Genomic DNA, 27,875 nt, shown 5'->3' with positions numbered 1-27,875 from the left:
CCAGAGTATGGCACCTAGGCACCTCCCAGCGAATAAGCTACAACCTTTACCAGTTCCACAACGACCATGGTCTCACCTTAGTATTGATTTTTGACTGATCTTCCCCTCTCCCAAGTTAACACCACCATCCTGGTCATTGTGGGCCGCTTCTCCAAGTCCTGACGCCTCCTTCCTCTGCCCAGTCTCCCCACGGCCCTGCAGACTGCGGAGGCCCTGTTTACTCACGTCTTCCGGCACTACGGGTTGCCAGAGGATATAGTGTCCGACCGAGGTCCCCAGTTCACGTCCAAGGTTTGGAAGGCGTTCATGGAAATTCTGGGGGTCTCGGTCAGTCTGACCTCTGGGTTCCACCCTGAGTCAAATGGGCAGGTGGAACGGGTAAATCAGGATGTGGGTAGGTTCCTGCGGTCCTACTGCCAGGACCGGCCGGGGGAGTGGTCGATGTTCTTGCCATGGGCAGAATCTGCCCAGAACTCTCTCCGCCATTCCTCTACTAACCTAACACCATTCCAATGTGTTTTATGTTACCAAATGGTTCTGGCACCGTGGCACCAGAGCCAGACCAAGGCTCCTGCGGTGGATGACTGGTTTCGGTGCGCGGAGGAGACGTGGGACGCTGTCCACGTTCACCTCCAGCGCGCTGTGCATCGTCGGAAGGCCAACGCTGACCATCACCGCAGTGAGGCCCCGGTCTTCGTACCGGGGGATCGGGTCTGGCTCTCGACCCGGAATCTGCTCCTCTGCCTGCCCTGCCGGAAGCTGAGCCCGCGATTTGTAGGGCCATTCAAAGTCCTGAGGAGAATCAACGAGGTCACGTATAGGTTATTACTTCCCCCTGATTACCGTATTAACCTCTCGTTTAATGTGTCTCTCCTCAGGCCGGTGGTGGTTGGTCTGCTCCAGGAGTCTGAGGTGCGGGAGGTTCCTCCACCTCCTCTGGACATTGAGGGGGCCCCGGCATACTCTGTCCATTCCATCCTGGATTCGAGGCGTCGGGTGGGGGGCCTTCAGTACCTCGTGGAGTGGGAAGGGTACGGTCTGGAGGAACAGTGCTGGGTCCTGGTGAGGGATATCCTCGATCCCTCCCTGTTGCGGGATTTCCACCGTCGCCATCGGGCTCGCCCTGCTCCGCGTCCTCCTGGCCGTCCCCGAGGCCGGTGTCAGCACGCTGCTGGAGCTGCGCGTCAAGGGGGGGGGGGTACTGTCACGACTTCGGCCGAGGCTGCCTCCCCTCCTTGTTCAGGCAGGCTTCGGCGTTCGTCGTCACCGGCTTACTAACCACTGCCGCCCAAATCATCATCACAATTGTCTTGTCTTGTCAATCACACACACCTGGTTCCTATCCCCTAATTAGTCTGTGTATAAGTGTTCCCTCTGCCCCCTTGTCCTTGTGGGTGATTGTTATTTGTGAGAGTAGTGGAGCGCATTTGTGTGTCTACGAAGGAATAAACTCTGTATTCGGTGATTACCCTCCTGCGCCTGACTCCTTTCCATCACACTCATCACAATTGCAGTATTTCTGAAATATCCTAATGAATGCAACTCTTCAAATGTTTCTCAAAGGATCACACTATTGAGAGGCACATTCGTGGAAAACATACTGTACAGAGCATGTATTCATGCCAGCTATGGTACCCTCCCATCAGAGCTAGACGTGCTCCTACATCTATACTGTATCTGAGATCTAAGCTCTTTGTAATGTGAGCGGAGTGTGCCACATTTCGTACGGAAGACAGGGGAGAGATAACAGCCCATTCAATCTGGCCCGCAGGAAGTTTCAGTAAATAAAAAAATAGATTATCATTGTGGGTTATTAATCATCTAAAAACTAGATAGAAAGTATATAGACATTATAATGGACAGATACGTTTTCAAATAACTGCCATTTTTCTGGCCCGCAAATTGCATTTGAGGAACAAATATTTCAGAAAATAAATTAAAATACTGATGTGGCCCTTGAGCCAAAATTATTGCCCAACCCTGGCCTAGACTCTCCAAAACTGAATACCTTGAAACATATTACCCCGAGTGTTTGAACTCCGTCTTTCTCAACCCATCTGACATTAGAACGTAGAGCAGTTTTCTCCCTCCCCTGTGGTAATCTCTCAGATGTGTTTTCACCAAAGGAACATACTGTATATTGGATTATTTTCAAAATATGATTAAAAAATAACTCAGCCACGGCAAGCTATTCAAACGATACGTAAGCCATATGACCTTCATAAACAAAGAAATCCCCAATGTGTTACTACTGCACTAAATTGCATTATCAATGACGTGAATATTCCAATGTTCTTTCCTTCTCGTAGCGTGTTTTACCTTGCAACCCCCAGGCCACAACACGATATACATATTCTGCCTCTACTTTAATCTGTCTGATTTCAATAGGATTTACACTCGACAGTTCTTAAAACACGCACAAACTCACACAGACACACACACAAAGACACACACACACACACAGACACACGCATACCCACACATCTGGTTTACACAAGTAGGATGCCAGAGAATGGAAAATGTATTATGTGTACATACATATTATGTGCTGGTTACAACAAATCAGTGTGCAGGTTCAAGGATGCGTACAGGAAATAAGAGCATTTGCTCTCAGGACGATAGAGAGGAAATAGACCAGAGGAGAGGATGCAGCATGATGGAAAACCAGGAAGAATAGAAAGAGAGAGAAGAGAGTGTGCACTATTTCACAAGTGTCCAATAATATCTGTCAGGTTTTTTTGCAGCACAAGCCTGGAAACACTATTTCATGGGCCATAGAGCTATTCTTGCCCATCAAATACCACACTGTTTTCCCCCTGCAGTTCAATCCCGAAGATGGGGAAATAAACTCAATCGAGTAGCCAGTAAAAGCCTGTTCCTCTGGCCTTTATGACTTTGTGGCTGTGGTAACTAGTGACGACCTAGAATTAGCTTGACCCGAGTTACTGCCCTGATGACACAAACGGCTTCAACAACAACGGTAATGTGTTTTATGTGAAAAGTTGTATTAAAAAATACCTGGTTAATTACCCAGCCAAGCAGATACAAGTAGTAGAGTCATTTTGGTTGTGAAGTGCATTATCAAAAAGCTTTGTCCTTTCTTTATAACAAAATGCAATTTACCACAAGGCTGTCTATTGTATCACCCTGTCAGAGGCCCTCCCAGTCAACACCACCTCATAAGGAAGTACATTGTTTATGAGTATTGCCTGCTGCAGTTGTTCGAGAAATGTCCAGTTTGCAGCCGAACATGCAACATAGAGAAGACCAGCAAGGGGACCCTCAGCATCACGCAGACATGCCCTCATTGTTAGCGTTCCTATAAATGGATCAGGGAGGACACTTGAATCAGGTTGGTGACTTTTGACATGGTTAAAGGTAAAAAAAGTTTTGAGTTTTGCCCCAATTCACCTTCATAACCTAGCCTGGTGGAACCAGCCTAATCGCTGCGTTTCCCATTCTCTTTCATTTCACATATCATGATATCTGAAGTGAAATAGTATGAAAACATGTATGCACTCACTAACTGTCAGTCGCTCTGGATAAGAGCGTCTGCTAAATGACTAAAATGTAATGTAAATGTAAATAGAAAGGTGAATGCAGTGATCAGGTTGATTCCACCATGCTAATCATAACGACCATTGATAATGTAATCAGTGCTCTATGTGTGTGGTTGTGTGTGACCAACCAGTATCTTTGATGAGAGGCCAGGAGCTGATCTACGCTGCCATGCCCATCAATGGGTCGCTGGCAAAGACCTTACCTCCAGCCTCTTGCCTGCTCACCAATGGTCAATTGCAAATGATATATAGGTCTAAATACTATCACAGATGATATGATATATGACTTATAAAGTATGGTTACATTTTATTTGCTTTGTTAAACCTACCCTTTGGAATGATTTGGATAACAACAGTGAATATATTTAGTTATTAACATGTCATTACTGTTGCTATTTCACTTCGGCAGAGAAGTCATGGAGTTTGATCTGCGGCCATAACGCACATGCAACTGGTGCGGCAATTATTGCCGGCGCTTCAGCGTAAGAAATGACAACATAAAGGACATTTACGGCTCGCTGTCCGCCCCGCTGCAGAGAGTTAATAATCCACCAAGAGCAAGGGATCATGGTCATCAATTATGCCAAGCAGGGAGGGGGAGGGGGAAGGAAATGGACAGCGGGAGAGGGTGGAGGGTCAAGGTTTTGAGTGGGAGAAACATTAGATGATAGTAAGGTGATGGACAGAGAGAGCCAGAGGAGGGCCTAGATTTCGGCGACCTTGTGCTTTGGACTGCTTGGTGCTTCATGGACTGTGCAGAACTCTCTTGCCACATACACTACTTGGAGTGAGTGACTTTCATTTTAGCCAGGTTCTCTGTTTCAACCTGGAACATCAAATCTAATGGGAAACCAATATGAAATCATAAGGCACAGAATTCAATTTACTCATTACGGTGCTCCCTGATGGCAGATTTATGTCCCTGAAGCCAGGAGGCCATTTTCTATTGTTCCCCTTACATTCTTTTTTATTTATTTTTCTTTTTCTTTTTTTAGGGGGTAGATCAGCTTTAATATTGCAGATAGATTGTAACTTCCATCAATGTAATTGTCTGCATCACTTCCAATATGTTTTCCCCCCTCGTAAATATATATATATATATATATATACATACATACATATATATATATCCTTTAAAAAATATATATTTACCTTTATTAATTTCCAACCCCACCACCCCTTCCCTAATTGGAGTAAACTAGTGAACAACAATGCTTAGGCCTCTACTTCCAGCTTATACATACTAATAAATTTTATGGACACAGTCAATTTTACAATAATTCTATTTTGTTTGTTTTTACTCCTGAACTTCCTCTAGCCTCAACCTCTCTCCCCTTACATTCTTGCATCAAAATGTCTCAAACATGATATCTTTATAAAAAGTCCCCAACTACTGTATCAGTTTAAAAAATATATTTCAAATAGACAATTGAGATAACGATAAAGTACATACTATTGGTTACAGGAATATTAAAATAAAATAAAAACCTTTGAAAATATGATGTAACAAATACGGAGGAGCAGGAAGACCGAGAACAAAGCATTTGATAAAAAATAACACTCCCACTCGGGTCTAGTAAATTGGATGGTGTGTATTTTACAGGCTTTTTTCCTTCGCATGGAGGATTGAAGATGCTGTAAAGTAACAAAGCTGTGGTAGCAAGACGAGGGAGGTCAGATAAGCATAAAACTGCAAAGTATCTTGAATTAAGACTGATCTGGTTGTGGATCTATAGACTGTAAATACCAGCGCTGGTCCCTGATGGCAGCTTGTGGCTTATGTTGTGAATATATTTCCTGAACAAACTGATATGCTTGCAGCTCTCTGATTTGAAGTAATTGCCCTTAAAAAAATCCAGGTAGGCTAAAAGTTGCTCATAATGAACGTTGCAGACTGAATTGGTTTTCAATTACCATCACATTACAGACACTTGGACCTGCTTGTACAAGTCACCTTTCATTCATTAGTATGAAAGGGGGAATCTGCATAGTGGAATAATATTTTATCCCTGGAAGAAAATGTGCACTCTCCTCTAATTAATCAGTAAAATATTGGAATAATGACCATAAAAGCTTGTCTCTCAACCCCTACTTTGAAGGCTTTGGCGTGTTCTATAAAAAAAATAGAAAAAACCTTGTCATGGTGCAATTTTATGAACTTATCTTGATATATGATTGATGGGCTTGTCACGCCGGTCTGCACAATTCACAAGCAAATGACCCAGAGAGTATGTAATGAATAGAAATGAAAGAAAGACAAATTATGGGATGTCATCTAAAAGCATGATCATGTTCTGTCCTACATTATCATATCTTTCACATCATGTTCTGCACTAGTATATCACATATTTTTTTCTGTGATGCAAAAATACTTTGTCAAGGCGTCACGGAATCAGCCGAGGCTGCTCCTCCTCCCTGCTCGGGCAGGCTTCGGCGTTCGTCGTCCCCGGAGTACTAGCTGCCACCGATCTATGTTTCGGTGTTTGACTTGTTGTGTCCTGATTGTGTACACCTGTTCCCCATTATGTTGTATTGTATTCCCTATTTAACCCTCTGTCGTGCATTGTGTGTTGTGTGTTATTGTTTGCGTCATCGGCAGTGTGCGGGTTGTTTGTTTTCTCCGTTGTTTGGAGACAGTTTATTTTCACTGGCGACTTTCATTAAAGTACGGTTTCCAGTAGCTCTGTGTCCTGCGTGTGACTTCGCCTACCGCATTTCACTGTCGCCGTTCTGACAGAATAACACACCACCATGGAGTCAGCAGGATCGGTTGTGCCTAGGGGATCACTGGAGGAGCCCGTAATCCTCCAAGAGGCCAGGATCCAGCACCTGGGTACCACCATGCAAGAAGTGATGGACACTTTGAGGCGATGGGAGAGGGGAGGTTTGCCCACACCTCCTCCTACGATGCCACCACCATCAGCCATACCCATCGGTCCATCTCCGGAGTCCAGTGGGATTCGGCTCTCGCTCCCGAGGGCTTATGATGGCACCGCGGCCGGGTGTCAGGGTTTCCTACTCCAGGTTAAACTCTACCTAGCAACCATTCACCCGGCGCCCTCGGGATACGAGAGCGTGTCCGCCCTCATCTCCTGTCTGTCCGGCAAGGCGCTGGAGTGGGCCAACGCCGAATGGGGTGCTAGGGAGACCAGAAGGGAGACCAGGAGGGAGGCCGTCCCCTGCACCAACTGTGGCCGCAGAGGACACACTGCTGGTCGGTGCTGGGGAGGGTCTCCTAGGAATCGAGGCAGTGGGCGACGCACTGATGAGTCTTTCCCGGTGAGTAGGCACCCAACTCACCCAGAGCTCTCTGCTGATCATATGTAATAATAATAATATGCCATTTAGCAGACGCTTTTATCCAAAGCGACCTACAGTCATTCGTGCATAAATTTTTGTGTATGGGTGGTCCGGGGGATCGAACCCACTACCCAGGCGTTACAAGCGCCGTGCTCTACCAGCTGAGCTACAGGGGACCACATATGTGTATTAAAGTGGTGTTTCCCGAGGTTTCTCCTCACTCCCAGCATAAGGCGCTAGTAGATTCAGGCGCAGCTGGGAATTTCATTGATCGCCAGTTCACCTATAAGTTAGGGATTCCTATCGTGCCTGTTGATGTGCCCTTCCCCATTCATGCCCTAGATAGCCGGCCGTTGGGGTCTGGGTTGATTAGGGAGGCCACGGCGCCTCTCCGGATGAAAACGCAGGAGGGTCATGAGGAGATAGTACGGTTGTATTTGATTGATTCTCCTGCGTTTCCCGTGGTGTTGGGGCTTCCCTGGTTAACAGCTCATGACCCCAACATTTCATGGCAGCAGAGAGCTCTCCAGGGATGGTCTAATCAGTGTACTGGGCGGTGTTTAGGCATTTCCGTAGGGGCAACGACGGTGGAAAGCCCGAACCAAGTTCCCGCCTTGCATATTCCACCTGAGTACGCCGATTTGGCTCTCGCCTTCAGTAAGAGGAAGGCGACTCAATTACCACCTCATCGACAGGGGGATTGTGCAATAGACCTCCAGGTAGGCGCTGCGCTTCCACGTAGTCACGTGTATCCTCTATCTCAGGAGGAGACGGCCGCTATGGAAACCTACGTCACCGAATCTTTGAGACAGGGTTACATATGGCCGTCTACTTCCCCTGCTTCCTCGAGTTCCTTTTTTGTGAAGAAGAAGGATGGGGGTTTACGCCCGTGTATTGATTACCGTGGTCTAAATCAGATCACCATCAAATACAGCTATCCTTTTCCTCTGATTGCTAGTATGACGGAGTCATTACACGGGGCGCGATTCTTCACAAAATTAGATCTCAGGAGCGCGTACAACCTGGTGCGCATTAGGGAGGGAGATGAGTGGAAGACAGCATTCAGTACCACCTCGGGTCACTATGAGTACCTCGTCATGCCATACGGGTTAATGAATGCTCCTTCAGTCTTCCAATCATTTGTGGACGAGATTTTTCGGGACTTGCATGGACAGGGTGTTGTGGTATATATTGATGACATCCTAATATATTCCGCTACATGAGCCGAGCATGTGTCCCTGTTGCGTCGAGTGCTTGGTAGACTGTTGGAGCATGACCTGTATGCGAAGGCGGAGAAATGTCTGTTCTTCCAGGAGTCCATCTCCTTCCTGGGACATCGGTTGCCCGCGTCAGGGGTAGAGATGGAGATTGACCGCGTTTCTGCCATGTGTAATTGGCAGACTCCGACCACGGTAAAGGAGGTGCAGCGCTTCTTGGGTTTTGCCAATTACTACCGGAGGTTTATCCGGGGCTTTGGACAGGTAGCAGCTCCCATTACCTCTCTGCTAAATCGGTGCGCCTGCAGTGGTCAGCTGAGGCTGACATGGCGTTTAAACGCTTGAAGGACCTGTTTACCTCGGCTCCGGTGCTGGCGCATCCGGATCCCTCTTTGGCATTCCAGGTGGAGGTGGACGCTTCCGAGGCTGGGATCGGTGCTGTGCTGTCTCAGCGCTCGGGTACGCCACCTAAACTCCGCCCCTGTGCTTTCTATTCTAAGAAGCTCAGTCCGGCGGAGCGCAATTATGACGTGGGGGATAGGGAGCTGCTGGCTGTGGTTCAAGCCCTGAAGGTGTGGAGACATTGGCTTGAGGGGGCTAAACACCCTTTTCTCATTCTGACTGACCATCGTAACCTGGAGTACATCCGGGCAGCGAGGAGGTTGAATCCTCGCCAGGCAAGGTGGTCAATGTTTCTTTCCCGCTTTGTATTTAAGCTCACATATATACCAGGGTCCCAGAACGCTAAGGCAGACACCCTGTCCCGACTATATGACACAGAGGAGAGGTCCATTGAGCCCACTCCCATACTCCCGGAGTCTTGTTTAGTGGCACCGGTGGTGTGGGAGGTGGATGCGGAAATCGAGCGGGCGTTACGTTCCGACCCTACTCCTCCACAGTGTCCAGAGGGTCGGAGGTACGTGCCGCTCGAGGTTCGCGACCGGTTGATATACTGGGCTCACACGTCACCCTCCTCTGGTCATCCAGGTATTGGTCGGACAGTGCACTGCCTTAGTGAGAAGTACTGGTGGCCAACCTTAGCCAAGGACGTGAGGGTTTATGTTTCCTCCTGCTCGGTGTGCGCCCAGTGTAAGGCGCCTAGGCACCTGCCCAGGGGGAAGTTACAACCCCTACCCGTTCCACAACGGCCGTGGTCTCACCTATCGGTGGATTTTGTTACGGACGGGATATATGTTACGGTCGGGATATATTCCCTGGGCAGAGATAGCCCAAAACTCCCTCCGTCATTCGTCTACTAACCTGACGCCTTTCCAGTGTGTGTTAGGTTACCAGCCGGTTCTGGCACCTTGGCATCAGAGCCAGATCGAAGCCCCTGCGGTGGACGAGTGGTTTCGGCGCTCGGAGGAAACTTGGAATGTTGCGCTTGTCCATTTGCAGCGTGCCATCAGGCGGCAAAAGGCGAGCGCCGATCGCCACCGCAGTGAGGCTCCGGTGTATGCACCAGGAGACCGGGTCTGGCTCTCGACCCGAAACCTGCCCCTTCGCCTGCCCTGCCGGAAGCTTGGTCGGCGGTTTGTGGGGCCCTTTAAAGTCCTGAGGAGATTGAACGAGGTATGTTATAGGTTACAACTGCCCAGGTATTATCGCATTAACCCCTCGTTCCATGTGTCTCTCCTCAGGCCGGTGGTGGCTGGTCCACTCCAGGAGAATGAGGTACGAGAGGCTCCTCCGCCCCCGCTGGACATCGAGGGGGCTCCGGCGTACTCAGTCCGGTCCATCTTGGATTCGAGGCGTCGGACAGGGGGCCTGCAGTATCTCGTGGAGTGGGAGGGGTACGGTCCGGAGGAACGGTGCTGGGTCCCCAGGAGGGACATTCTAGATCCCTCCTTGTTGAGGGACTTCCACCGGAGTCATCCGACTCGCCCTGCTCCGCGTCCTCCTGGCCGTCCCCGAGGCCGGGGTCGGCGCACGGCTGGGGCCGCGCGTCAAGGGGGGGGTACTGTCACGGAATCAGCCGAGGCTGCTCCTCCTCCCTGCTCGGGCAGGCTTCGGCGTTCGTCGTCCCCGGAGTACTAGCTGCCACCGATCTATGTTTTGGTGTTTGACTTGTTGTGTCCTGATTGTGTACACCTGTTCCCCATTATGTTGTATTGTATTCCCTATTTAACCCTCTGTCGTGCATTGTGTGTTGTGTGTTATTGTTTGCGTCATCGGCAGTGTGCGGGTTGTTTGTTTTCTCCGTTGTTTGGAGACAGTTTATTTTCACTGGCGACTTTCATTAAAGTACGGTTTCCAGTAGCTCTGTGTCCTGCGTGTGACTTCACCTACCGCATTTCACTGTCGCCGTTCTGACACAAGGCTATGTCTCTTAAACAGGCTGTCACTTGGGTCAGCATGACTTGTCTGTAGCCCCCTGGGTAATCGTGTCAGAGCGTCTCTTCATTAGACCAGGAAGTGGAGACTGGTGGCTGATTTCATAGGGCCCCGGTGGATGGCCATTGACTGTGTGTTTATTCAGTCTATCTTCAGAAAGGACCTTTGTCAGAGAGTTTTTATTGCCCCCTGATTAAGACCACATTCAGCGGGAGGACAGACACGGAGGGTAAATGTAGATCATGCAAGCACACTGTGAGAGATGTTAATAATTGAGAAGGCATCTGTTCCAATTAATATGCCCCTTCAAATCAAATCCCTATTTACATTTCCTAACTGGGTCACAGTCTCCATGGTGCAATAGGATAAAATGAATTGGCTTCTTTAAATCATTACGTTTTAACATGTGGGTTACAGCGCTAGAGGATCCCCCCCAAAAAATGTGGATTGTCCTTCCCTCGTGGGGCACTGTGATTGGAAGATGAATGTTTGGGAATCGAAACCTCTTACACATGACCGTGTGGAGCATCTACAGCCCAAAGGCTACATACTTGCCTTGTACAGAACAGTCACAGCTCATTCCCCCTCCAAGTCTCCCCTAAATAAGTATGAGGGATCTCCATTAAGCAAGTAACATCCACTGGGCACAAACTGGTTGTATCAAGGTTATTTCAACGTAATTGTCAACGTATTGTGATGTGGAATCTACGTGGAAAATACATTGCATTTGAAAAAAAGTAATCATATTGAGGGTGAAATTTAAACCACAGGATTATGTCATCATTGTAACCAATTTTCAACATAGACAAGTCTTGTATAAAATATGTTGAATTTGTACCTTGGAAACAACGTCTGATCTTCAACGTTATATTCACTATCAGAAAAAAACTATAGGCTGGGCAGTACCTCCTACTGGAGTGTTGATCTATCTACAGCTTTTCATTTGGTCTCCTATCAAGGGTTATAACCAAGTGCAGCCCTTAGCTTTGATATTTGTCACTGACTACTACCTATGTGCTATCGTGAGAATGATTATTCAGAGATCTCATAACCCTTGCCTGCAGTCAAATGACCTAGTGGCCTCATGGGTTGAATGTTATTAATACTTCTCATAATTTCATTATTAATAAACATTCTTTCAAAGAACCCGCTGAAAATCTGGTTTCTATTCCAAGCGGTTTTGTTATATTTCAGTCTTCTGTGATGTACAGTGCATTCGGAAAGTATTCAGACCCCTTTACTTTTTTCAATTTTTTTCAAATTTTGTTACGTTACAGCCTTATTCAAAAATGTATTAAATTGTTTTTTTCCCTCAGCAATCTACACACAATACCCATAATGACGAAGCAAAAAACGTTTTTTAGAAATGTTTGATAATGTATTAAAAATAAAAAACTGAAATATCACACTTACATAAGTATTCAGACCCTTTACTAAGTACTTTGTTGAAGCACCTTTGGCAGCGATTACAGCCTCGAGTCTTCTTGGGCTGCACAGCTATTTTCGGGTCTCAACAGAGATGTTCTATCGGGTTCAAATCCGGGCTCTGGCTGGGCCACTCAAGGACATTCAGAGACTTGTCCCGAAGCCACTCCTGCGTTGTCTTGGCTGTGTGCTTAGGATCGTTGTCCTGTTGGAAGGTGAACCTTCGCCCCCAGTCTGAGGTCCTGAGCACTCTGGAGCAGGTTTTCATCAAGGATCTCTCTGTACTTTGCTCCGTTCATCTTTCCCTCGATCCTGACTAGTTTCCCAGTCCCTGCTGCTGAAAAACATCCCCACAGCATGATGCTGCCACCACCATGCTTTACTGTAGGGATGGTGCCTGGTTTCCTCCAGACGTGACGCCTGGCATTCAGGCTAAAGAGTTCAATCTGGGTTCCATCAGACCAGAGAATCTTGTTTCTCATGGTCTGAGAGTCCTTTAGGTGCCTTTTGGCAAACTCCAAGTGGGCTGTCATGTGCCTTTTACTGAGGAGTGGCTTCCGTCTGGCCACTTTACCATAGAGGCCTGATTGGTGGAGTGCTGCAGAGATCGTTGTCCTTCTGGAAGGTTCTCCCATCTCCACAGAAGAACTCTGGAAGAGTGACCATCGGGTTATTGGTTACCTCCCTGACCAAGGCCCTTTTCCAAACGATTGCTCAGTTTGGCCGGGCGGCCAGCTCTAGGAAGAGTCTTGGTAGTTCCAAACTTCTTCCATTTAAGAATGATGGAGGCCACTGTGTTCTTGGGGACCTTCAATGCTGGATAAATATTTTGGTACCCTTCCCCAGATCTGTGCCTCAACACATTCCTGTCTCGGAGCTCTACGGACAATTCCTTCGACCTCATGGCTTGGTTTTTGCTCTGACATGCACTGTCAATTGTGGGACCTTATATAGACAGGCGTGTGCCTTTCCAAATCATGCCCAATCAATTGAATTTACCACAGGTGGACTCCAATCAAGTTGTAGAAACATCTTAAGGATGATCAATGGAAGCAGGATGAACCTGAGCTCAATTTAAAGTCTCATAGCAAAGGGTCTGAATACTTATGTAAATAAGGTATTTCTGTTTTTTATTTTTTATAAATGTGCAAAAAAATATTAAAACCTCTGTTCGCTTTGTCATTATATTTGTCATTATGAGGAATTTAAAAAAATATATACATTTTAGAATAAAGCTGTAACGTAACAAAATGTGGAGAAAGGGAAAGGGTCTGAATACCCTCCGAATGCACTGTATATAAAGTGTAATATCGGGATGCAAACTGAAAATGTAATACATTTGAACTCTATATCTGACATTGTGCAGGGGTCTTCTTTTTTTGAAAACCATACCCATTTGTGTGAGGTGTATACTTTTGTTTAAAAGTAGATTTGTTAAAGACTACAAAGAAACACTGTGTGACGCTGATTTAGCTCACCACAGTAAAAGGTTAGCAAAGTACTGTAACTAAATGGTATTACTTATTGTCTCTGGTGACCAGTCGTCCTTGGGACCTGCATTTTATCCCCTGTTCTTGGCTCTCTATGGTGTTAAGACACACATGGCAGAACTACATCACAGTGACATTCAGAAGTCCACATTAATGGATGTTTTATGGGGCATAGCATGCTAAACTGTCATGTTTAATAATGGCAACTGTAAATGGGATAAAGCTAGGTGTTTTTGTCAGCTGTCTAGGATAGCACCAAGGCTTTCCATTGGTCTGAGCATTCCAAGGTTGTTTTTTCAGACCGTCTGCAGAGTAACAAAGGGAGCAGGCTTCCTCTAGAACTGCCTGTTGAGTGAGGCACTGATTCTTCCTAATTCTTTATTCAAGATGTCAAGCTCATTGGCACCCCGCCGCAGAACCCTTCAACCCCCCCCACCCCTCCCTCACTCCATCCGTCCTTCCCTCCCTCCATCTCCTACTCCTCTTCCTCCATCATTGGCAAGCCTGACTCCCACACTGTGAGTTAAGGTCAGCCTGCACCTGCCACAACAGGTCCCCCAGCATTCCCATCGGCCCCTCTAGTAGCATTACTTCTCTTCTCTTTATTGGCAATTCCACGCCAGCGGAACATATTTTTGGTATCTCAGATTGTTTTAGCAATTCTCACATAGGAACTTAAATAGGAGGAAGGATGTTTGACATGATTTTTACATTTGTATCACAAACAATTTTTTTGAAAATCATGATGGAATTGGTCATTTTAGGCCCTTTTTAGACCTATACATTCCTCCTGTAAGACCTTATGATCCGTGAACCGTACATGATACAGACAACATCTTGGTGTCATTATACTCCTTATAGTGTGCTCTAACATATGGAGTATGTCTAGATTCTGCAATGCACATTTTCACATTAATTTATTTAGCATTATAAATATTAATATGAATATCTCAAAACTACTCTTTTTGATTTTGTTCATTTTAAGACATATTGTTGGGAACAATATACTCTATAAGTACATCACATTTCCAGAGTGGGCTCTCTGCTAATTCTGATGTTCTGATCAATTTTATGAGCACCACCAACACAGTGAATGGTAAATACATAAATATAAATGTTGTGATACAAATGTAAAAAGCATATCAAACAACCTTCCTCCCAATGAAGATACAAAAAATATTTTCAGCTCTCGCTGGTGTGGAATCGCCCTTATGTTGTTTTACTGTCTATGAGTAATTCTAGGCCTGGTCAAGCTAGACCATTTTAAATAAACACCAAACTACTGGATAAATATTCTGATGGACAAAGCTATATGTACTTTTGTTGAGTAATGATTAATTATAAGCAAGATTCATCCATTCTGTAAAGTTGAAGGCACAACTCTCAACAATGAAGGCTTTAATGGTAAAAACTGTGTAGAACTGTGTAGAAACAGACCACAAGCTCCCAAAATACCGGTATGTGAATCATTAATCATTTATCTAAGCTATAAATATTTACTGGCAGGCTAATAGTATCTTTTTTTGAGCAAACACCTTAAAGGTGAAAAAATATGATAAAATACAGCTGCGAGCAGCAATGAACGGGATTCACATGATGACAGAAAGGACACAAGGTCAGCTGGATAACAAAGCAAGCACTCTATCATGTAGGAACTATCTTCCTTTATGTGCAATCAGTGAAAGCATTACCAAGTTTATCTCTCAATACCACAAGGATGACGCAAATGAAGCTTAGTCTAGTGCTGTAGGTTGGTTACCTTTGAGTGCAGCAGGTAATCATTCTTAAAGTCATTACTTAATTATTGAGTTTATATACCAGTTTCAAGTTGATAGGCCACTGTGGAGTGGATTTACAGTGGCTTAAATGGACACGTGAAATCAGATTTTTGATTTGTCAATAACTCAGCCATCTTTTGACCAATCCCTTAACTTTTCTCAAACTAAGTTAAAACATGTAACATGGGCTTACATTCCAAATTGGTGTCATTTGGTCCTGTAGTTCATGAGAAGATTATTATTTTCTCAAACTCTTTAGGGACTTTTGTGATGAGTCCAAAGACCACATTTGGAGTGAATCTGACTTTTAGTCCATGAGAAGAAGATTTGTTATGATTATTTTAAGCATTAGCGTTGCATATTAAAAAAAGTGAATTGTTAATAGTTTCCTTATTTTTTAAAATATCAATGGCAAGCTTAACATGGTTCATCATGGTAATGTATTTGATTGCCCTAAAAGGTTTCTGAAGTTGATAGTCCATTGTGGAATGGATTTATAAAGGATTTAACAGTAAAACTGCTGGGCTTCGAGGGACCCCCCTTCAAGCTAATGAGCAGTTATTTTGACAGTATAATTATTACATTTCATACATGCTATCGCAAAAAAATCATTTGGTTGTGTTTATGAAGGTCTAAGATAACATTAGAATTATGTTTTTATTAACACAATAGCATTTTCATTAGTTTGATGCTGTAGGCTATATGTAAAAAAAAATATATATATATATATATATATATATATATATATATATATATATATATATAAAATAAATTGTTCAATCCATTTTATTCGAGTGCCTTTTTTACAACTACGAAATAGAAAGCGTATGTGTTGGAACAGGGTAACAGCTTGTTTTTACAACGACAAAATTAAAACAATTGACCAAAATACCCCAACCACCAAGACGCACGGTCAGTAAGACGTGCGGTCAAATGATGAAAACATCAGTAGCCTAAATATCATTATAATCGGCAAGTGTGCTTGATAAATCATGAAAATCAACACAAAAGTAATAATGGCATTATAATGAATATAAGTGTCGATATGACAGTCAAGGATAGTAAATTATTTATATGTTGGATACCATGGCGAATTTGTCTGTTTCTTTGTCATCAAAACGGAGGTAAAGCATGATCTCTCTGAAGCGATCCCGTGACATGGTTTCTCCAAAGAAAAGTGTCCCATGAAGCTCTCCATATGCACGATCTTTCCACCGAATGCTCCTCGGACATACTGTCACACCCTGATCTGTTTCACCTGTCTTTGTGCTTGTCTCCACCCCACACCAGGTGTCTCCCATTTTCCCCCATTATCCCCTGTGTATTTATACCTGCGTTTTCTGTATGTCTGTTGCCAGTTCGTCTTGTCAAGTCCTACCAGCGTGTTCCCAGTGCTCTAGTTTTTGTTTTTCCTAGTCTTCCCAGTTCGGACCTTTCTGCCGGTCCTGACCCTGATCCTGCCTGCCGTCCTGTACCTGCCTTACTCTGATTTGGATTACGACTCTTTGCCTGCCTTGACATTTTGATTGTTTCAGTAACAAACTCTGAGACTCGTACTGCATGCTGTGTCTGCATCTGGGTCTTAGCCTGAGCCACAATACATACAGGATTGAAATGAACGCTTCCAGCTCATCAACAGACATCCCAGGCAGTGTCTCCTTGCTACGTGTGTGCCTTAGCCACAGTACCTGAATGCTGTAGCATGTCCATGACACATAAACAATTAAAGCTGCTGCGTGCATTGCTGATGCTGTTTTTTGCTTGGTATGCAGGGCCTGCTTTCTCAGTGATGACATTTTGTGCTGATAATTGGCCCGTGGCATTGTCCCTGGTTTTTTCTATTTAAACAGTGCCGTCCCTTCCTGTTTCATTTGGTAGTGGCATGCTCAGTGCGCACCGTTCTTGCTTTTTTGCGCTTAGGCCTCAAAGGTGTAGGTTATTCAGGCTGAGGCTCAGAATCAGAAGAATAATCATCAGATGTCATGATTCATTTCTTCCATGACATCTGAGTCGTTTTCATTCAGATCTTGTAGCAGCGCTAACGCAGCATGTGCATCCATTCTTCTTGCTATTGTAAATTATGCACGCTTTCACTGTGTACTCCAAGTAGGCCAGAGTAGACTGATAAGACTGCTTGGATTTGGTGGACTGATATAGGGTACATGCCATTTTAAGATTTTAATTAGAATGGATCAATACAATAGAATGGCCCGCCCTGTTCTTCATTCAAAGTTGGTGATTACATAATTATGCATTGTTCGCTTCTCCTTGGTCATCAACTCACCCATTCTCCCCCATCATACTGTACTTTCCTAAATTTATTTCATCTGTTATACTGTATGTGTGAAATTAGTTTCGGTATGGTTTAGGTTCAGTTTCGAGGCAATTATCTGAATGATTATCAACTGGGCACAGCACAGTGCACTGTCGGGAGGAGTGGAGCAGGCCCTACTGTAGAAAAGGAGGGGCAAAGGGGGAAAACCATTTAAAAAATGACATGCCCTCATAAAACTGGTTATAACTCCAGTTCTGTTTGTGATAATTAAGATTCTAACAACGGCAGAGTCTATTATAGACTTATTTTGGAAAAGTAATGGACAGAGGGGGGCATGACTTAAAAAATGGCAGAGTAATATTTTTTTTTTTAATTCATGAGCAGACTGACTGTTTTAGCGGTTCTAGTGTTAAATAGACATGGACAATCAGATTTGCTGATTTATCAAAAACTCTGCCAACTCTTAACCAATCCCTTAGCTTAAATGGTGGAAAATCTGTCCTGACGGACCTTATGGGTCCTTGAGGCAAATGTGCTCAGCATTAGAAAAGACACCTACATAGAAAGTTTCAAGTCTCTAGGTCAAACAGGGCGACGGATATGAGGGTTCAAGTGAGACTGCTCATAAAAGCGCCCCCAATAGGCCAATCGGTGCCATTCTTTTTAACCAAGTTACTCATGGCCTCTAGCTTATGTGTGCCAAATGAGAAAAAAAGCTAACCCTGCCTGCAGAAGGAGAAAGAGAAGCCAGGTGTCAGGTCAGAGTGGCTGTGAGCATGGTTAGAGAAGAAGAGATGTTTCCTCATTGGGTCATGCTCCTCTTCTCTCTTCACCTGTCCCTCTAAGCTGTACGGGCCATCTGCAAATATCTTACTCTGAACTCTCCACACTGCATCACCACATAGAAAATCAGCAGTGAGCGAAAAAGGTTTTCTTCTTATTAAAGGAGAATTTCATGCAAACTATATCGTAGTCTCAATGGCTGCGTGCTGTGCTGCCTGCCCACTCGCTTGCTGATATTATCCGAGCATGTAGGCTTATATATTTGCACAATTCTTATCGAGCCAGTCCTGCCACGGTGCAAGCCTGGCTGAGCCGAACATTTTATTATGTGCCGTAAAGATGAAACATTCCCAACTCTTCATAAAAATATTGTTATGTAATTGAGTCGAGTGACAATCAACCTTTCGTTTTAATTTTAAAATAGCTTGACTTCAAAGAGAACGCTATTAAATCTGACTGCAGTAAAATGGAAGCCTGGTGAAGCTAGTGAAATAATATGATATAATACAGACTTCATGGCCAAAATATGTTCCTAGTTCATCTTTTAGCTATTGTTATAGTTCACTTCAAAGCAGTGTTTTAACATTTCACACACTTAAAGATGCAGTATGTTGTTGTAATCTATGCTATGTATTTTTATTTATTTATTATTTAACCTTTTATTTAACCAAGAAAAGGCCCTTGAGGTTAGAAACCTCTTACTACGGGGACCTGGCAATGTATGCAAGTTGTAATGTATGTAAGCCATTTAAAGGAAGGTTAGTGACAGACAAAGCGTTAATATCAACAGAGTCATAGTTTAATCTCAGATTACTTCACTGCAGTAGGGAGATAATACTTTCCAGCAAATTCAAATGAGAATAAATTGTGGGAAGAGGCATCAAATTTGAGTTAGTGAGAACGCTATTTCCCCCTCCGTTTGACCTAATTTTTGATCACACTGCCTAAATATGAGAGGGTGTTATGCAGAGGTAGAACCAAGTCAATATTATTTGAGTCACAAGCAAGTCTCAAGTCACAAGGTGTAAATCGAGTCCCAAGAAGAACGGGTCGTCTCGAGTCAAGTCCAAGTCGTGCATTCTAAGAGCAAGTCGAGTCGAGTCACAAGTTTTTCAAGTCAAGTCTCAAGCCAAGTAAAAAAAGAAAAGTCTACACAGGCAATGACTTGTTCAACTACAAATCTTTGTCTATTTATTATACCAGAGAGCCCATTGTATTATTTTGTCTACAACACATTTTGATTATGTAATCATTTTTAACAACAAATTCGAAATGCAAGCTTCATAAGTAATGAAGATCCCAGAGGCCTCTACATTATGGAAAAGGTACACTACACTGCCAAAAGTATGTGGACACCCCTTCAAATTACTGGGTTTGGCTTTTTCAGTCACACCCGTTGCTGACAGGTGTATAAAATTGAGCACACAGCCATGCAATCTCCATAGACATACATTGGCAGTAGAATGGCCCATACTGAAGAGCTCAGTGACTTTCAACGTGGCACCGTCATAGGATGGCACCTTTCCAACAAGTCAGTTCGTCAAATTTCTGCCCTGCTAGAGCCAGACCGGTCAACTGTAATTGCTGTTATTGTGAAGTGGAAACGTCTAGGACCAACAATGAAGTGGAGGCAACACAAGCTCACAGAACAGGACCGCTGAAGTGCGTAGAGTGTAAAAATCGCCTGTCCTCGGTTGCAACACTCACTACCGAGTTCCAAACTGCCTCTGGAAGCGACATCAGCACAAGAACTGTTCTTCAGGATCTTCATGAAATGGGCTTCCATGGCCGAGCAGCCGCACACAAGCCTAAGATCACCATGCGCAATGCCAAGCGTCAGCTGGAGTGGTGTAAAGCTCGCTGCCACCGGACTCTGGAGCAGTGGAAACGCGTTCTCTGGATGAATCATGCATCACCATCTGGCATTCCGACGGACTAATCTGGGTTTGTCGGATGCAAAAGCATGCTACCTGCCCCAACGCATGGTGCCAACTGTAAAGTTTGGTGGAGGAGGAAAAACAGTCTGGGGCTGTTTGTCATGGTTCGGGCTAGGCCCCTTAGCTACAGCATACAATGACATTCTAGATTATTCTGTGCTTCCAACTTTGTGGCAACAGTTTGGGGAAGGCCCTTTCCTGTTACAGCATGACAATGCCCCCGTGCACAAAGCGAGGTCCAAACAGAAATGGTATGTCGAGATCAGTGTGGAAGAACTTGACTGGCCTGCATAGAGGCCTGACCTTAACCCCATCGAACACCTTTGGAATTAATTGGAATGCCGACTGCGAGCCAGGCCTAATCGACCCACATCAGTGCCCGACCTCACTAATACTCTTGTGGCTGAATGGAAGCAAGTCCCCGCAGCAATGTTCCAACATCTAGTGGAAACCCTTCCCAGAAGAGTGGAGGCTGTTGTAGCAGCAAAGGGGGGACCAACTCCATATTAATGCCCATGCTTTTGGAAAGAGATGAGCAGGTGTCCACATACCTTTGGTCATGTAGAGTATATAGTTAATATTTCACTGTTGATATTATCCCATTTGATACCTCTTCTACTCTGAAAAGCTGTCTCCTACTGTAGGGTGTAGCCATCCACACACAGTTTAGCAATATCATCCTAGAGCTCAAATATGCCTTAAATAATATAGCTTTAGTCCAAGCCTTTTTGCCCCATCTCTTTCTGTTATTCAGATGTCCACTTTCACCATCTTTTGTTCCTCCCCAGATGACAAAACCTGGTCAACTTGAGCCTATGAAAAATTCACCAACTGTTTACTCGCAAAATCTCACATCATGCATTATGTAAGCCGAGAAATGAGGAGAGAGTTCTCAATTTTCCTCCACTCTCCTCACTCCCCCAGCTCCAGACGAGGAGATGTATGCTTAGAAACCACCAGGCCCACTTCCACTGGAGTACTCTCACCCTACTGCTCTTTTTCAATCATCTATACAAGGGGTGGGAAACATACGGCCCGCGGACCGGATCCGGCCCTCGAGCCCATTCAATCCGGCCCGGGGTATTTTTGAGTAAAAACATTTTCACAATAAATCCCGATGTGGCCCATGAGCCAAAATGATTGCCCACCCCTTGTCTATACACTATCTGAAGAATAAAGTCAATAACTAACATCTACGGTTGAAGTCGGAAGTTTACATACACCTTAGCCAAATACATTTAAACTCAGTTTTTCACAATTCCTGACATTTAATCTTGTAAAAATTCCCTGTCTTAGGTCAGTTAGGATCACCACTTTATTTTAAGAATGTGAAATGTCAGAATAATAGTAGAGAGTGATTTATTTCAGCTTTTATTTATTTCATCACATTCCCAGTGGGTCAGAAGTTTACATACACTCAATTAGTATTTGGTAGCATTGCCTTTACGTTTCGGGTAGCCTTCCAGAAGCATCCTACAATAAGTTGTGTGAATTTTGGCCCATTCCTCCTGACAGAGCTGGTGTAACTGAGTCAGGTTTGTAGGCCTCCTTGCTCGCACACACTTTTTCAGTTCTGCCCACACATTTTCTATAGGATTGAGGTCAGGGCTTTGTGATGGCCACTCCAATACCTTGACTTTGTTGTCCTTAAGCCATTTTGCCACAACTTTGGAAGTATGCTTTGGGTCAGTGTCCATTTGGAGCACCCATTTGCGACAAAGCTTTAACTTCCTGACTGATGTCTTGAGATGTTGCTTCAATATATCCACATAATTTTCCTTCTTCATTATGCCATCTATTTTGTGAAGTGCACCAGTCCCTCCTGCAGCAAAGCAACCCCACAGCATGATGCTGCCACCCCCGTGCTTCACAGTTGGGATAGTGTTCTTCGGCTTGCAAGGCACCCCCTTTTTCTTCCAAACATAACGATGGTCATTATGGCCAAACAGCTTATTTTTGTTTCATCAGACCAGAGGACATTTCTCCCAAAAGCACGATCTTTGTCCCCATGTGCAGTTGCAAACCGTAGTCTGGCTTTTTTATGGCGGTTTTGGAGCAGTGGCTTCTTCCTTGCTGAGCGGCCTATCAGGTTATGTCGATATAGGACTCGTTTTACAGTGGATATAGATACTTTTGTACCTGTTTCCTCCAGCATCTTTACAAGGTCCTTTGCTGTTGTTCTGGGATTGATTTTCACTTTTTGCACCAAAGTACATTAATCTCGAGGAGACAGAACGCGTCTCCTTCCTGAGCGGTATGACGGCTGCGTGGTCCCATGGTGTTTATACTTGCGTACTATTGTTTGTACAGATGAACGTGGTACCTTCAGGCTTTTGGAAATGAACCAGACTTGTGGAGGTCAACCATTTTTTTTTCTGAGTTCTTGACTGATTTCTTTTGATTTTCCCATGATGTCAAGCAAAGAGGCACTGAGTTTGAAGGTAGGCCTTGAAATACATCCACAGGTACCCCTCCAATTGACTCAAATTATGTCAATTAGCCTATCAGAAGCTTCTAAAGCCATGACATCATTTTCTGGAATTGGCCAAGCTGTTTAAAGGCATAGTCATGTTTGTGTATGTAAACTTCTGACCCACTGGAATTGTGATACAGTGAATTATAAGTGAAATAATCTGTCTGTAAACAATTGTTGGAAAAATGACTTGTGTCATGCACAAAGTGGATATCCTAACATACTTGCCAAAACTATAGTTGGTTAACAAGACATTTGTGGAGTGGTTGAAAAACGAGTTTTAATGACTCCAACCTAAGTGTAAGTAAACTTCGAACTTCAACTGTACATTCAACCGGTGCACTTCCAAACAAGTTCAGGTCAAGCTTGCTTTTGACCCATTCTGCAGTCCATAACCTCGTCATTTGGTGGACATTTTTATCAAGCTTGCTGTTTATAAAGTCAATTACCTATGACATAAGCTTCTCTCGTAGGTAATGGTTAAAGTCAAACTATACATAAACATTGCTGCTCAGAAAGCTTCAAAAGTGCCTTAGTGACACAAATCAGACAGAAATGAAGATGAGAAAATCAGAAGTAGCCTTTTCTTTGGCGTCAGCAAAAGACCAATGAGATGCAAAATGAGACACTAATTCAAACCTAGCTATATTAACATGGAAGGGATTCTGAGGACTGAAGTCAAGAGTGTGCCCTATAATTTGTTAATGTTAGTGTTACACAGAAAGAATGAGACAAACATAAGACAAAAATTTGTACTGTTCTCTGTGGTGGTGGTGTTGTTCACCAACTGTCTAGAGCACAAGCCACGCTGCGCCAACTATCATGGCCGATTGTTTACGAGGGGGGAAACAGGAAGGCTCACCTCTCTGACCTCGCCTGCACCTCTCTGGCAGAGCCATGGAGAGCTACCTGCACTGGATGCGATGCCATTAAATGATTTCTTCCATTCATAATGGCTTCGGCTGCACAGTGAGATGTTGGGAGGGAACACATGCAATATCAAGATACTCTCTGGGAAAAAGCAATGCATAGCCAATATTTCAGTAGACTTTTTTTTTGTTGTAGGTGATATAAAATCAGTTAAAGGTGCAATATGCAGAAATCTAATAGTTTGCCTAATTTCAGTTTATGTGAGAAAACCAGTAATGTATAGTGTAGAAGATCATTGTAACATGTAAACTGCTTTGAAATATATTTTCAATAACCAAAAATCTTGTATTTTCAGCTGTTTGAAGCTGGTGTACAAAACCGAAAGTAAAAGACGCTGAACTTAAGAATGGGAAGAATAAAAATAGCGCACATAAAACAGATCTACTGCTTCTTAGACTTGCTTTCAATGAGAATGACAGATCTAGAACTCACACTTCTATGTGAATTTGGTCAGGTCGCCCCAAAAGTTACATATTGCAGCTTTAATTATGTCAGCCAAAATATAACGAACTCATTGGCTGCATTTACACAGGCAGACCAATTCTGATATTTTTTCCACTAATTAGTGAAAGAAGTAACAGAATTGGGCTGCCTGATTAAACGCAGCCCACTGGAGGTAAAATTAGGTTGAGATGAGGGTTATCTTTTGTGATCTGGTGGCATAATTAAAAAATCCATCTTGGATGCATCAATGATACTAATGGTCTAATGCAGACTGTGTGGTGTGCACTCTGGTACACAATTAAGTGATCTTGGTCAAATTGATCGAAAAACAAGTTAAGAATTCAGGTAGGCATTTTTATAAAAGTGTGTTGAAGACATTATATGGGATAGCTGTAACAGTATTTGGCACCAATTAAAGGATTTGCTGGATTAAAGGTGCAGTAATGGCCAAGATCATGGCTGTTCTCAAAGCTACGAGTCATAATCCATGAGAAAAAACATTGAAACCATGAAATCTGTGACCTGACGTTGGATTATGAATGTAACAATTCATAACGGCAACTTTATACAGTAGGTGCATTTGATTATGAGACTCCTTTTGATAAAACCACATTTTCATGGGTGAGCTACTACATTTCAACCTTTGAAATGGGGTTGCATTTCACACTGAACCTGTTTCATTGATTAGGTCTACTCCTACTTTGCATTGAGTTGCTATTGTCATCCTAAATACTCCAAATATCGAACACCAGCCCATCCTCTCACATTCATCTGATCTTGTGAGATTGCTTTTATGAGATTTAGTACTCTGTACTTAATCGTCTTTATTTGTTTTCTATAAAGGGAGCCAGTCTTGGCCATGCTATATACAGTGCATTCGGAAAGTATTCAGACCCCTTGACTTTTCCCACATTTTGTTACGTTACAGCCTTATTCTAAAATATATTAAATAGTTTTTCCCCTCATCAATCTACACACAATACCCCATAATGACAAACCAAAAACTAGTTTGTAGAGATTTTTGCTAATTTATAAAAAAAAAAAAAAATGGAAATATCAAATGTACATAAGTATTCAGAACCTTTACTCAGTACTTTATTGAAGGACCTATGGCAGCGATTACAGCATCGAGTCTTCTTGGGTATGATGCTACAAGCTTGGCACACCTGTATTTGAGAAGTTTCTCCCATTCTTCTCTGCAGATCCACTCAAGCTCTGTCAGGTTGGATGGGAAGCGTCGCTGCACAGCGACCCTTCTGGAGCAGGTTTTCATCAAGGATCTCTCTGTACTTTGCTCCGTTCATCTTTCCCTCGATCCTGACTAGTCTCCCAGTCTCTGCCGTTGAAAAACATCCCCACAGCATGATGCTGCCACTCTGTCAGAGTGACAATCGGGTTATAGGTCACCTCCCTGACCAAGCCCCTTCTCCCCCGATTGCTCAGTTTGGCCGGGCGTCCAGCTCTAGGAAGAGTCTTGGTGGTTCCAAACTTCTTCCATTTAAGAATGATGGAGGCAACTGTGTTCTTGGGGACCTTCAATGCTGCAGACATTTTTTGGTACCCTTCCCCAGATCTGTGCTTCGACACAATCCTGTCTCGGATCTCTACAGATAATTACTTCGACCTCATGGCTTGGTTTTTGCTCTGACATGCACTGTCAACTGTGGGACCTTATATAGGTGTGTGCCTTTCCAAATCATGTCCAATCAAGTGAATTTACCACAGGTGGACTCCAATCAAGTTGTAAAAATGTCAAGGATGATCAATGGAAACAGGATGCACCTGAGCTCAATTTCGAGTCTCATAGCAAAGGGTCTGAATACTTATGTAAATAAGGTATTTCAGTTTTTCAATTTTAATACATTTGCAAACATTTCTAAAAGCCTGTTTTTGCTTTGTCCTTATGGGGTATTGTGTGTAGATTGATGAGGATTTTTTATTTATTTAATCAATTTTAGAATAAGGCTGTAATGTTACAAAATGTGGAAAAAGTCAAGGGGTCTGAATACTTTCCGAATGCACTGTATTTCCCATCAAACATATATATATATATATATATATATATATATATATATATATATATATATATATATATATATATATATATATATACACACTACCGTTCAAAAGTTTGGGGTCACTTAGAAATGTCCTTGTTTTCAAAAGAAAAGTTTATAATTTTAAAAGGCTAATTGATCATTAGAAAACCCTTTTGCAATTATGTTAGCACAGCTGAAAACGGTTGTGCTGATTAAAGAAGCAATACAACTGGCCTTCTTGAGACTAGTTGAGTATCTGTAGCTTCAGCAATTGTGGGTTCGATTACAGGCTCAAAATGGCCAGAAACAAATAACTTTCTTATAAAAACTCGTCAGTCTATTCTTGTTCTGAGAAATTATGGCTATTCCATGCGAGAAATTGCCAAGAAACTGAAGATTTCGTACAACGCTGTGTACTACTCCCTTCACAGAACAGCGCAAACTGGCTCTAACCAGAATAGAAAGAGGAGTGGGAGGCCCCGGTGCACAGCTCATTAAATAGTACCCGCAAAACACCAGTTTCAACATCAACAGTGAAGAGGTGACTCCGGCATGCTGACATTCTAGGCAGAGTTGCAAAGAAAAAGCCATATCTCAGACTGGCCAATAAAAAGAAAAGATTAAGATGGGCAAAAGAACACAGGACAGAGGAAGATTGGAAAAAAGTGTTATGGACAGACGAATCGAAGTTTGAGATGTTCGGATCACAAAGAAGAACATTTGTGAGACGCAGACCAAATGAAAATATGCTGGAGGAGTGCTTGATGCCATCTGTCAAGCATGGTGGAGGCAATGTGATGGTCTGGGGGTGCTTTGGTGGTGGTAAAGTGGGAGATTTGTACAGGGTAAAAGGGATCTTGAAGAAGGAATGCTATCACTCCATTTTGCAACGCCATGCCATACCCTGTGGACGGCGCTTGATTGGAGCCAATTTCCTCCTACAACAGGACAATGACCCAAAGCACAGCTCCAAACTATGCAAGACCTATTTAGGGAAGAAGCAGTCAGCTGGTATTCTGTCTATAATGGAGTGGCCAGCACAGTCACCGGATCTCAACCCTATTGAGCTGTTGTGGGAGCAGCTTGACCGTATCAAGCCAATCCAACTTGTGAGAGGTGCTTTAGGAAGCATGGGGTGAAATCTCTTTAGATTACCTCAACAAATTGACAACTAGAATGCCAAAGGTCTGCAAGGCTGTAATTGCTGCAAATGGAGGATTCTTTGACGAAAGCAACGTTTGAATGACACAATTATTATTTCAATTAAAAATCATTATTTCTAACCTTGTCAATGACTACATTTCTTATGCATTTTGCTATATTTCCTATTCTAACTTATTTCATGTATGTTTTCATGGAAAACAAGGACATTTCTAAGTGACCGCAAACTTTTGAACGGTAGTGTATATATATATACACACACACTCCGAACTCTGACATTGCTCATCCTAATATTTATGTATTTCTTAATTCCGTTCTTTAACTTTTTAGATTAGTATGTATTGTTGGATATTACTGCACTGTTGGAGCTAGGAACACAAGCATTTCGCTACACCTGCGAAATATGTGTGTGACCAATAAAATTGGATTTGATTTGATTTGAGCCCGTTGTAGTATAATTCTATAATTAGCCTAGCAGTAGTAATTATTGTGTTATGGTTAGATGGAATGATCTGTGTACATTGTATTTGGGCAGAGGGAAAGTACAAAGGGGGCCTGTCTCTGAGGGCAAGAATGATTCCATAAGGGTTGAATAGGACCTACGTGTCTAGAGTTAGAGCGGATAGATCGTAAATATTGTTCTATAACACTGTCTTATATCTTTACTGTTTTATACCATTATATACTCTAAATATGAAGACACAGCACATATACATTCTTAGGGATTGA

At 43.5% G+C, this 27,875-nt stretch overlaps 1 protein-coding gene across 1 annotated transcript in view; it reads right to left on the bottom strand.

Moving 5' to 3' along the window:
* The window catches only part of LOC311144768 (glutamate receptor ionotropic, delta-2-like), a gene marked incomplete at both ends in the record, with an annotated part of 582,161 nt that overhangs the window by 521,151 nt on the left and 33,135 nt on the right, over window positions 1-27,875 (bottom strand). The window lies entirely within an intron of this gene.

Source organism: Coregonus lavaretus, assembly GCF_964263955.1.
Source record: "Coregonus lavaretus genome assembly, chromosome: 17".
In the NCBI taxonomy this organism is placed as follows: domain Eukaryota; kingdom Metazoa; phylum Chordata; class Actinopteri; order Salmoniformes; family Salmonidae; genus Coregonus; species Coregonus lavaretus.
This window is presented reverse-complemented; position numbering and strand designations above follow the sequence as displayed.